The sequence below is a fragment of the Martes martes genome (genome assembly GCF_963455335.1).
Source record: "Martes martes genome assembly, chromosome: 5".
Classification (NCBI taxonomy): Eukaryota; Metazoa; Chordata; class Mammalia; order Carnivora; family Mustelidae; genus Martes; species Martes martes.
The window spans coordinates 9,824,524-9,838,442 of record NC_137892.1 but is presented as its reverse complement, the minus strand read 5'-3'; positions in this window follow the sequence as shown (position 1 = coordinate 9,838,442).

Genomic DNA, 13,919 nt, shown 5'->3' with positions numbered 1-13,919 from the left:
ACATAACTGGTAACATCTTTTTCAACATACATGTCATACTTCCAAATATCTGATTTTGCAACAAGTCATAAAGAAAAGTCAGAAATCATATACCATACAATCATATTCTCTGGCATAGGCCAGAAACTTAGATGTTAACATTAAAAATTACAGTAAAAAGTGAAAATAAACCCAAGAACTACAAAATGCAATATACAACATTTCAACGTCCCTACTTTATACTAGAATATACCCAGAGCTAAGTAACTAACTCCATTAAACAATGTAATTGTTAGCCTCTTTAAGTTGGAGATAAAAGTAGCTGAATCATTTCAAAGCCATTCTATAATTTCATTTAAGTGATGATCTCTCATCTGTCATGTGCAACTACATCGGACAGAATCTAATGGCCACAAAGAGATTATAATAGTAATAATGCAGTTTCATAAACCTAGCTTCTAAAAATGTTCTTTATCGTATGAGATAGGAAATCCTAAAAAATTGAAATGATTTTATTGAGATAGTATATAGTACATTTGGTAAGGTCACAAAACGTAAGATCATAGAGAAACTGAGAGTTTTGGAGGGGAGAAGGTGGGGGAGTGGGAGGGTGCATGTCTGGGTGAGCCTGGTGGTGGGTATTAAGGAGGGCACATATTGCATGGAGCGCTCGGTGTGGTGCATAAACCTTGAATAAACAACGAACCTTGGAAATGTGAAAAAATAAAATAAAATTAAGATGTTAATATATATACATATACATATACACATACACATATATATGCATGTATACACATACACACACACATAAACATGTAACTGGGAACGTGGTAAATGGTAAGCATTCAATTTAAATTGTAGCTTTTATTAGTATTGTTAATACAAACACTTTGTCCCATACCATTAGAATTCACCATGTTGAAAATTTGCTCAATTGGCCAATATGTTAATGTCACCATATTTATCCAGTCTTCAAAAGCTAGAAACTTCATTCGTAATTCCTTCTTTCTAACATCCACATCTAATTCTCACTCTCTAAAGTTTTCCCCTTCAGCATGCTAGCTCTTCAATAACACTTGCCTGAATTTTTTTCAACTGTCTCCTAAATAGCCTACCTGCCTGGACCATCTCTCTTTCCATCACTTCTCTGATAGAGCAGTCTTTCTAAAAACAAAAATTAAATCACATGATTAACTCTGATTTTCTTAGATGATAGCTTTACTATCTAGAAATCCAAAGTCCTGACCTGACAAAGGTGATTCCCAATCCGGTCTTTGTTTTGCTATCCTCATCACCTGTCACTCTTTCCTAAGAACTTTGAGCATCCGGATAGTATACCATGTCACCTGTTCCCTCTGCTAAACATCTCCTACTAATCCATCAAAGCCCAGCATAGACAGCATCACCTCTAGGACACTTTCCCTCAAGGCCTAAGGCATTCGCTTTGTTGTTTTATTTCTACCTGCATGATAGCACTTACAGTCTATTAAAGTAATTTATTGCTGACCTTTTTTCCTTAGCTACTTGATTGTGAGCTCCCTGAAGGCTAGTATAGAAAAACGCTTATCTAGTAAGAGTGCTTCCCTCATGGTGGGCAGTCTTTGAATAAATAAATGACATTTTTGTAGGAAAATGCTGAGATGTCAGAAATAAAACCTATACATTGTTACAACTACCAAAAGCTGTGCATATTTATTCCTTAACTCCATTCTTCATGTTACAAGTTAAAGCAAATCCATAGAATTGTATTTATTTTTTATACATTTGCATACATGATCTAGAAATACAGTAAGTAGGGAATATTTCTACCATGCACAGCATCATGCATGGTGTTGGTGATTCAATCATAAAATTACATATATAAACTTTGAAGCCAACTGACAGAACAAGGTATCAAGATGGATATCCATGAGTACAGACCACAATTTCATTTTTACTCCCTGTATTTTTTAGATTTTCTAAAATGCACCTATTTAACTTTCTAACAACTATGTATTGAACGAACAAACAAGAAAGTAGATACTCTGGAAAGCCATGGTTATCCAAAAGTTAAAGATGGTTAAATCTCTTAATTGTAGAGAATGTATCTCAGAAATCTGCTGAAGACCATGCTTATAGAAATCAATTTTCCCCCAAAACAGAAGGGTTAGTTTCAATGAAGGATGAAAAAAGCAACCGAAGCCACAGATACACAATTGCAAAATGAAGTGGACAACGGAAGCTTGGTTGGTCTTCAATCATCCAGATGTTTCAGGCTCAGGTGCTTTGGGGGGCCTCCCAAGCCTCAAATTAGTGCCACAATCCTGTGCTTTGCTTTGTGTATACATGCACATAATATTAAGAATACTGTTTGGCAATACATAAAGAACTCTTTCAACTCACTAATAAAAAGACAAATAACCGAATTAAAAATGCTCTAAGTTTTAAATAGGACCTTTCCCCCAAAAGATACAACTGGCAGGTAAACACCTGAAAAGACGATCAATGTCATCATGAAATGAGAAGCAAAAAGAGTCGCCTCTTCGTGCTGGCTGAGGCAGATATAGTCAAAAAGCCAGAAAATAACAAAGGTGCTTAAGGGCGTGGAAAAAGCAGAGCTCTTCCATGTTGCTGGCGGGAGTGTACGACAGTGCAGCTGTGCTGGAAAACAGTTTGGCAGCTCCTAAACGAGCTAAACACAGGATTATCACACGGCCCAACAATTCCACCATAGGTATATACTCAAGAGGAATGATACATTAGTCCACACAAAAACTTGTATATGGATTTTCACAGCAGCATTATTCATAATAGCTACAAAGTGGAAATTATCCAAATGCCCGTGAACTGATCAGCAAATAAACCAAATGTGGTGTATCTACCACCTAAGGAAATCTTACTTTACAGTTGAAAGTAATGAAGGACGAATGTAAGGTACAACGCGGAAGAACCATGAAAACATTACACCAGCTGGAAGAAGCCAGTCAAAAAAGACCACACAGTGCATGACTGCATGTATACAACATGCCTAGAAGAGGTGAAGCTATAGGAACCGAAAAGAGATGAGTGGCTGCTTAGAACTGTAGATGGGGAAGAAGAGATAAGGGAGATATAGCGGAAGGACAGCTAATGGCTATGGGGTTTCTTCTAGGAGGGATGATAACTTTCTAAGTCTATGGTAATATGGGGTGCCTGGATGGCTCCGTTAGTTAAGCATTGGACTCTTGGTTTTGGCTCAAGTCATGATCTTGCAGTCCTGGGGTAGAGCCCTGTGTCCTGTCAAGCTTGCTGCTCAGCAGGAAGTCTGCTTCAGATCCCCTCTTCCTCTCCCTCTGCTCCTCCCATCACTTGTGCCCAGGCTCTCACTCTTAAATAAATAAATAAAATCTTAAAAGAAGATGACTGTGGGAATAGTGGCACAATTCTGTGAATATATTAAAAATAATTGAATTGTATAGTTGAAATAATTTTTTGAGATTTTACTTATTTGACACAGAGAGAGAGAGAGAGAGAGAGAGAGAGAGAGATCACAAGTAGACAGAGAAGCAGGCAGAGAGAAAGGGGGAAGCAGGCGCCTGCTGAGCAGAGATTCCTGATGTGGGGCTCAATCTCAGGACCCTGAGACCATGACCTGAGCCAAAGGCAGAGTTTGAACCCACTGAGCCACCCAGGTGCCCCTGAATTGTATACTTTAAATGGATGAATTCTATGGCATAAACTGTACCTCAGTAAAACTGTTTAAAGGAAGGAAGAAGGTCATCTGTCCCCCTTTCCAACAAACTACATGATCTGGAAAGTGAGCATTTTCATTTACAAATGGAAACAGTATGTGTTCTCCTCTGTCCACCTCTAGCTGTAAGAGGACATAAAAAGTACATGGCAGAAACATTCCAGAAAGCTAGTTTAAAGTGAAGATGACTGTTGGTTATCTATTGATGCGCAACAAATTCCCCCAAACATAGCAGCTTAAAACAAGCATGTTTTGTCTCACACAGTTTCTACTGGTCAGGAAAGAGGGAGTGGCTTAGCTGGCTAGTCCTGGCTCAGATCCCTTAGGAGGCTGCAGTCAAGCTGGGGCTGCAATCGTTGAAAACGTGGCTGGGGTTGGAATACCTGATTCCAAGCTCACTCATATGGCTGCAGGTTGGAGGCTTCAGTTCCTCCCCTATCGGCCTCTACATAGGACTGTTCAGGACACTGAGATCAGAGAGACAGAGTATGATGACAATTAAGTCAGAAGCTCGGCCTTAATCTTAAAAGTGATACACCATCACTTTTGCAATATTCTACTGGTTACACAGATCAGTTCTGATTGGTGTGGAAAGGCATTGGACAAGAGTGTGAATACCAGGAGGTGGGAATTACTAGGGTCATTAAGAAGGCCAGCTACCAAAATGACATTATAACAATAAGGAGACCAAAGATCCCACACAAGTGAATGCTTGACCTTTTCAATGAAAGGATAGATGGGAATCGTAGTCCTTAGTAGTACCACGGACACACTCCTGGGGATGCAAGCCTTGTGATAAAAAGTTTTGCAAGGAACAGTCATACCATTTTCTGTTCTCCATGTGATGAAGCTACAATCGGTATAAAACTGAGAAGTTGAAAACAAAACTGAGAAGTTGACGACTGATGGGAGAAGTACATAAATGCTTTAGTCAAACTCACTCTCCCCTCCTCCCTGCCACTGACAGGTGAGCAAACAGTCCTTGTTGCAGAAAGGCTAGGTGACTCTACCAAGGTCAAACACTGATTGAACAGGAACAACACCCCATGCTCTGTGTCCTCTCAATACACCAGAAGCTATATGTCAGAGAACCAGTGGTAGGGACTCATAGTACAGATGATATTGTATACACGGGAGCATTACATCACATGCATTAAATGGCCAGTCACTCCAGAATTGATACTTCTTTTTCTGGTTTTCTGATACTGGCTGTGTTACTTTCCCAGCAGTAGTGGACTCTTACCCTTATTTCCACTCCACCTGAGAGCTGTCCTACTTAGCTGGAAGAGGAAGGACTCACTCATTCAGCTCAGTGAATATTACAGAGTCTCTGTTCTACACCCACTACTGACATTGGAGATGTGAAGAACAGAAGACATGGTTCCTTCACTCACAAAACAGATAGTCAAGCTGATAAAACAAGACCTAAACATGGAACACTAAGAAAATTATACCTCATGTGACAAGGCTGCGCAAGGCTTTATGTATTTTCAACAGTTTTATTTGGTAAAAATCATACATAATACTTACAGTGTTCCAGATACATTATAGTACCAACTCTCTGAAGACCCTATGAGCTTATACTCATTTTATAGATGAGGAAAGCGAGCCCTTCAGAGGCTAAAGAACTTGTCAAAGTTCTCTGTCTTGGTAAGAAGCAGGGCCAGATTCTACCCTGGTAGGATGGCTGCAGGGTTTATACTTTCTTTTTTTTTTTTCTTTTTTTTTTTTTTTTCTTTTTTTTTAAAGATTTTTATTTATTTATTTATTTGACAGAGAGATCACAAGTAGACAGAGAGGCAGACAGAGAGAGAGAGGGAAGCAGGCTCCCTGCTGAGCAGAGAGCCCGATGCGGGACTCGATCCCAGGACCCTGAGATCATGACCTGAGCCGAAGGCAGCGGCTTAACCCACTGAGCCACCCAGGCGCCCCGGGTTTATACTTTCTTAACCACCATTCTATGAAGCTTCTTGATCATAGTGACAATTATTCTCCCACCTACCTCCTAAGTCCTTTTTCAGGGTTCTGAAGGAAGGTCAGTAATGGAACTTTAAAGCTCCTCTGAGGAATCCTAGCTTTCAAGCCGCACAGGGGAAGGGAGGACTTAGTCCAGTAGAGTAAGGATGTTTGAGGACAGTAGCCAGCCCTGTGGAGAGGGGTGTGGAAGGGGAAGTAAATATCACTAAGGAGGCAGTCAGTGCTTTCCTGGTGCCAATATGAAAGATGAAATTGAATCATAACTGTAGTTAGCAAATTAAGCTATAGTTGGGAAGAAGAAATTAAATGGATACATTGTTCTGCAAGTGCAAAAATAAATTAATTTGACTGTCAATGTCCACTAGAAAGTGCAGATTCTTAACATGATCTTCTAATGATGCCTTCCCAGCATCATGACATAGGAAAACAGCACAACCTACCAGGAACAGATGTATCAGATTATTTTTAAAGAAGATGAAAAGTAGTTTGAATAGAATAAGGTGACCTGTGGGTCTGAAAGCCTTTTTCCTTAAAAAAAGCAATGACTCCCATTTTGGTAAAAATTTGTCAACTTTGCCATGTTATAAAGCAATAGGTATCTCTTTCCATTACAATCAAATTTTACACCTTTGGAAAATGTTCCTCACAAGGAAAGAGGGATCTTGCAGGCCACTGGCAATCTTCATGTATCTATTCCTACATTGTGTTCTTCTGATCACACACCCTGAATTATCTATGCGTCTCTCCATGAAAACCAATGGATGCATGGTCCCTAACTGTAGGAAGAGGCCTCCTGCAGAGCCGGCTGGCATAGAGTACAAGGCAGCACAGATGATGAGTATCCGCACAGGTTTTCTTCTAAGACAATGTGTCTATGCAGTTTATTTGTGACTTTGAAAAGCTATTAAGGATTTTAATATAATTCCTCTAAAGTTGAAAATTTTATTTCAAAATCTTATACAAAGAAATGTATCATGATACGGAAGGTATACAAAAGGAAGTCTAGTAACTGACCTTTACTGTAAATTATATCTAACTGTTACCATAACTGTCTTAGGGTCCTTAGTATGAGAATGGCCTTTATGAGGTCATTCAATTCATTCCAGTTATCATGTCTGGGAATTTCACACTGAATAATCACAAGTGGAGGTGGTTTTTCATTCTGTTATGAAAGTAGACTTGGCCACTCTTCTTAGTAAAACACTCCAGAGGACAAATGCACTCTACTCCTTGCATATGGAAGGATGATGTGTTATCAGCTACATTAGATGATTATTAAAGTTATAATGCTAACATAACATAGAAGAAAAGGAAATGGGGTAATGAGAAATGTGTAGAACACAACGGGGGATAGTCTAGGTAAGGTAATGTTACTGTGTGTGCTTTTGTGTGTGTGTGTGTGTGTGTGTGTGTGTGTGTAGTCATGCACAACAGGAGTGATCTGACCAACAGGAAGCAGAAGCCAGCCAGCAAACAGCTGCTTGTCCTAGATATGCAACACCTTCTGTTGTGGCTCACTCATCTTAGCATCCTTATCCCAAAGTGGCCAATTCTATATGTGTCTCATCTTGATTCATAGCTTCGGCACATATGGCTCTCCTAGAGACCCTTCTTCTGGAAGGGCCAAGCAAACCACGTCAATCCCCCTTGTCTTAGCACCTTGCTTCCCAGAATCATTCCACACATACTTTGAACTTCTGCTTAGGGAGAACTCAGGAGTTGACAGGGTCTACCAAGAATAAATACCAGATGTCCTGAGTCAATATTGCATCAGGCCAGACCCAGAAATATAATTATCTTATAAAATAAATTTAATATTAGAGTTCAGTTTAGCATCTAGAGTGCATCTTTCATCCTTTTCATTTCTAATCTGCTCAGGGGCTCAGACAGTTTTCCTATGAGTGTTCTGTTGACTTCTCCTTCTGTTGTTACTACTGCTACTACTAGCACTACTAATAGAACTACTACTACTAACAATAACCTTCATACACAGAGCACTGATTACATGCTGGTGATTCCATTAAGGAATTTTCATATGGAAGACCCATTGAGTCTTCCTTACAAACTTAAGAGATAGGTTAGTATTCCTGGTTTAGAAATTTAAAACATCACAAAGCTAGTAAGGACCAGTATCAGGAGTCACACCTGGCAGTCTGGCTCAAGAATCCATGCTCTTAGACTCTAGATCATAGTCCTTCTGTTTGAACGATTCAAAGAATACACCATCAAAACCAGAGGACTGTCATTTCCAATCCCATCTCTAAGTCTATTAATCAACTGTGTGACCTAGCGCCAATCTTTGACTCAATGTCCACCACATAAGGAGCCAGGCTCAATGATTTGCTTCTGCTTATACAATGCTCTAATGATGAAGTAGGAACTCCTCACTAACAAATTTGACTTTGCTGGATGAGTCAGGGGGCTTAAGACCTGAAAATAAAATGTATCTCAGGGAAGGAAAGAGGCAACGAGTAATAACAAAGTCAATCTTCTAAGAATTTTCCCACTTTGTATTTTGTGATGCAAGCATTAGATTTAAACTTTACAGAGGAAACCACTGAGACTCAGAGATTAGGTGATTTTTCCAAGGTCACACAGAAAGTCAGGATGGACAGCTGGCATAGGAATGCAGCTAAAGCCCCAGCCCTTCCTGTGGCAACACAATGCTTCCCTGCCTGTCCTCTCAGCAGCAGGGAACAGAAATCAAAAGGGGAACCTATGTAAGTCCCTAGCACGAAGTCCTGCAAAGAGCACATACACAGTCAATTAATTTGGATGTGGGGATGGAAATAGGTGAATATCAACTGAAAATTGCTAACAGATGGTAACTTCAAACAAAAGTAGAGGCATTTCTGCGTAACTTCTACAGGGTGCTACCTATCAAAACAAAACAAGCGAATTTCTGGAGGGAAACTTTATATGACTTGAATCTGTATGACTTGAATCTCTCCCTGAGTAAACAGTGAAGAAATACGATGAGAATGCCAATAAATGTGGAATTTCTAGATCAGATACATGAGTTTGTGGGGTATTTTGCTGCATGAAAAAAAAAAAAAAAAAAAAAAAAAACTTCCTAACAATAACTCAGAGTCACTTTGTCAAAAGGACTCTGCCTTTCTCCCTAGCCAGAATTTCACCAATAATACTGATGAACAAGGAAAGCCTCGCATGTGTTGACTGCCTACAGGAGGGCAGGAAAGGCAGAAACATAAGAAACTACTAATCTGTGCAAGCTTACTAAGATCGGTTCTGGTCTGGAAATGGACTCACTTATTCAGTCACCAATTCAGCCAACAAATCATAATTGAACACAAGTTATGTACAAAATGTCATTTTAAGTGGCAGGGACCCACAAGTGAGCATGGCATAGATGGTGATGTCAAATCAGGGGCAGGCGTGCTTGCAATGAAATGCTCTAGAAGCCTGGATGTTATCTCTAATGGGTTAGAGGCACACCTGAAGGAAGTGACAGCTGAGCCAACATGAGAGTACAGTATGTCCAGGACACTGCAAGTAGTTAAGAATGACTAGGATTCAGAGTATGTGTAAGGAAGTCTATGGACTGAATTTCACAAATCTTAATTATGTAGCCAGAGAACTGGAGGTAGAAGGGTTTTTTGAGATGATAAGTTCTACACACTCTCATTTTATGTTTAAGGAAACTATGTCCTCTCATTAGGTGCCCAGTATGTTACCATGAGGACACTAGCACATGAGGTGAGGCTGTTCTCAAAGACAGAACTGAAGCTGCTACGTTTGAGAGTAAAAAGAGCTGAATGCAGCCACGTTGGAGAACCATGATGACACTTAACTAACATAATTACTTACAGAAATCACCTCTAGCTGATCTGAAAGGTATCCACATACAAAAAAGAAAAGTTAAAGATCTATAAATGACCCCCCCTTCTGTACTGTAAGGGCTAATTCAAGAACACTGGAGATAACACTTCAACACGGTTAACTCACCAATTAACCTAAGTCTTCCTGTCTTTTAAAACTAGCTGGTGGTGGGTATTAAGGAGGACAGGTGTTGCATGGAGCACGGGGTGTGATGCATAAACAACGAATCTTAGAACAGTGGAAAAATAAAGTTTAAAAAATTAAATACAAAATATAAACAAACATACTGTCTTATTAAAAACATAAATAAAATGAGATCTCGTTCATTACATTCAATAAAAATTGAGGTGCAACAGCTATTAAATGAAGCGATTCTTATAAATCCCATGTGGGTGTTTGCTAAACCTTGGACAAACATTTTACCATCATTAATTACTAAGCAACACATTACTGGGAAACCACATTGGAAACAGTAATACCCTGTCACAAAGCCAAAATTAAGTAAGGCACAGTACAAGAAATATGCAATGTTATGTTGACTGTGTACTTAATTTGAGAAATATGAAGTGCAATTGCAGGGTCATAGGGAAGTTCTACTTTTAATTTCTTCAGGAATCTCCACACTATTCTCCAAAGTGGCTGCACCAGTTTGCATTCCCACCAACAGTGTAAGAGGGTTCCCCTTTCTTCACATCCTCTCCAACACATGTTGTTTCCTGTCTTGCTAATTTTGGCCATTCTAACTGGTGTAAGGTGGTATCTCAATGTGGTTTTGATTTGAATCTCCCTGATGGCTAGTGATGATGAACATTTTTTCATGTGTCTGGTAGCCATTTGTATGTCTTCATTGGAGAAGTGTCTGTTCATATCTTCTGCCCATTTTTTGTTATGATTGTCTGTTTTGTGTGTGTTGAATTTGAGAAGTTCTTTATAGATCCTGGATATCAACCTTTTGTCTGTACTGTCATTTGCAAATATCTTCTCCCCTTCCGTGGGTTGCCTCTTTGTTTTGTTGACTGTTTTCTTTGCTGTGCAGAAGCTTTTGATCTTGAGGAAGTCCCAAAAGTTCATTTTCGCTTTTGTTTCTTTTGCCTTTGGAGACACATCTTTTTTTTTTTAAATGATTTTATTTATTTCTTTGATAGAGATCACAAGTAGGCAGAGAGGCAGGCAGAGAGAGAGAGAGAGAGAGAGAGGAGGAAGCAGGCTCCCTGCTAAGCAGAGAGCCTGGTGTGGGGCTCGATCCCAGGACTCTGGGATCATGACCTGAGCTGAAGGCAGAGGCTTTAACCCACTGAGCCACCCAGGTGCCCTGACTTTGGAGACATATCTTGAAAGATGTTGCTGTGGCTGACATCCAAGAGGTTATTGCCTATGTTCTCCTTTAGGATTCTGATGGATTCCTGTCTCATGTTGAGGTCTTTTATCCATTTCGAGTTTATCTTTGTGTACGGTGTAAGCGAATCGTCAAGTTTCCTTCTTCTACATATAGCTGTCCAATTTTCCCAGCACCATTTATAGAAGAGACTGTCTTTTTTCCACTGGATATTTTTTCCTGTTTTGTCAAAGATGATTTGACCATAGAGTTGAGGGTCCGTATCTGGGCTCTCTACTCTGTTCCACTGGTCTGTGTGTCTGTTTTTATGCCAGTACCATGCTGTCTTGGTGATCACAGCTTTGTAGTATAGCTTGAAATCAGGTAGCGTGATGCCACCAGATTTATTTTTATTTTTCAATATTTCCTTAGCGATTAGGGGTCTCTTCTGATTCCATAGAATTTTAGGATTAATTGCTCCAACTCTTTGAAAAATACCGGTGGAATTTTGATCGGAATGGCATTAGAAGCATAGATTGCTCTAGGCAGTATAGACATTTTAACGATGTTTATTCTTCCGATCCAAGAGCATGGAATGGTCTTCCAGTTTTTTGTGTCTTCTTCGATTTCTTTCATGAGTGTTCTATAGTTCCTCGAGTACAGATCCTTTACCTCTTTGGTTAGGTTTATTCCCAGGTATCTTATGGTTCTTGGTGCTATAGTAAATGGAATCGATTCTCTAATTTCCCTTTCTATATTTTCATTCTTAGTGTATAAGAAACCCACTGATTTCTGTACATTGACTTTGTATCTTGCCATGTTACTGAATTGCTGATTGAGATCTAGTTGCTTGGGGGTGGAGTCTTCTGAGTTTTCCATATAAAGTATCATGTCATCTGTGAAGAGAGAGAGTTTGACTTCTTCATTGCCAATTTGGATACCTTTTATTTCTCTTTGTTGTCTGACTGCTGTTGCTAGGACTTCTAATACTACATTGAACAAGAGTGGTGAGAGTGGGCATCCTTGTCGTGTTCCTGATCTCAACAGGAAGGCTGTGAGCTTTTTCCCATTGAGGATGATATTTGCCGTGGGTCTTTCATAGGTAGATTTGATGAAGTTCAGGAATGTTTCCTCTATCCATATACTTTGAAGCGTTTTAATCAGGAACGGATGCTGGATTTTGTCAAATGTTCTTTCTGCATCAATTGAGAGGACCATGTGGTTCCCTATGACCCTGCAATGGTACTACTGGGTATTTACCCCAAAGATATAGATGTAGTGAAAAGAAGGGCCACCTGTACCCCAATGTTTATAGCAGCAATGGCCACCATCACCAAACTGTGGAAAGAACCAAGATGCCCTTCAATGGACGAATGGATAAGGAAGATGTGGTCCATATACACTATGGAGTATTATGCCTCCATCAGAAAGGACGAATACCCAACTTTTGTGTCAACATGGACAGGACTGGAAGAGAGTTTGCTGAGTGAAATAAGTCAAGCAGAAAGAGTCAATTATCATATGGTTTCACTTATTTGTGGAGCATAACAAATAACACGGAGGACATGGGGAGATGGAGAGGAGAAGGGAGTTGAGGGAAATTGGAGGGGGACATGAACCATGAGAGACTATGGACTCTGGAAAACAACCTGAGGGTTTTGAAGGGGCGAGGGGGTGGGAGGTTGGGGGAGCCAGGTGGTGGGTATTATGGAGTGTACGCATTGCATGGAGCTCTGGGTGTTGTGCAAAAACAATGAATTCTGTTATGCTGAAAAGAAATTAAAAAAAAAAAAGAAACATGAAGTCCTAGAGTACTCTATTTCTTTTACAGGTTCATCCCCATGATATTACTTATAAAGAAATATTAGATTTTTTTTTCTTTCTAGGTTCTAGATTTTATTCTACATAGTTCTACTTAAAACAAGTGTGCTATCGGCTTAGCATTTGTAAGGTTCTCGTGTTTCCTGAGCGCAACTGACAGTAAAGCAAAATTCTTTTTTTAAAATTATTTATTCACTTATTTATTTAAGAGAGAGAGAGAGCAAGCACATGTTTGTGGGGGCAGGGAGGTGCAGAGGAAGAGACAGGATCTCATGCAGACTCAGTACTGAGCGTGGAGCAAAACACAGGGCTTGATCTCACAACCCTTAGACCATGGACCTAAATGGAAATCAAGAGTCAGACACTTAAATGACCAATCCACCATGAGATGTACAGCAAACCAAGTTGGAGGAGTTTTAACACCAGCTTGTTCTGACCCATTTGTGCCAGGATAAGATCACTGGCTTCCAGCATTTCATCGGATTACCAACTCTGACCTATTCCCCCTCACTACCTTCTGTCCCAAACCACCATGATGGCCATTAACTACCTGACTCTCTGTTTGAAAAACACTGGTGAGACTCCATCAAGGTGGTGCCTTCCCTTGCTCAGCAAGTTTAATAAACCCAGTCTTGTGTGAAAAAAAAAAAAAATAAATGACCAATCCACCCAGGCTTCCCTAAAACTACTCTTTGAAAAAAGGGATTCTTTTGTAGCTTGCCACAGTGGTTCTCAACCAAGGGTCTATTGAAATTAACCATGAGGAGTCTCTGACAATTGTGCAGTTTTCTGGATCCCACTGCAGAACACTAACTAGAAAGCTCTGGAAACCACCAGACTAGAAGATGTTTATGGTTCTTTCTGATGCAGAGACTATATTATGTACAAAAACCTTGTACACATTCAACACCCAACAGCTTTCTTTTTGTACACATTGACTGCCCAGCACTGCACAGAGTCAAAGCACTGTTTCTGTACGATAGATGAAGACCCTATGCCCCTGTGCTAGACACTCACTTTCCTGACCTGGAGAAACTCATAAGAAATAAATTGAAGATTAAAACATATACAACTTCAACTTAAATATACTTTTATTTCCAGTGGTTATCTTGACACAAGTTCACCATATTTCATTATTCCTGAGGCAGAAATTTAGGAACTGGGTCTAATGTAAGCCCTAATTATTGCAGAGGTAATGGGAAGGCAGGATTGGGAAGGACACGGCTGTGTTTTAGTGCATTGGTTCTCTAACTCACCACAATTTCACTAAGGTGGGTA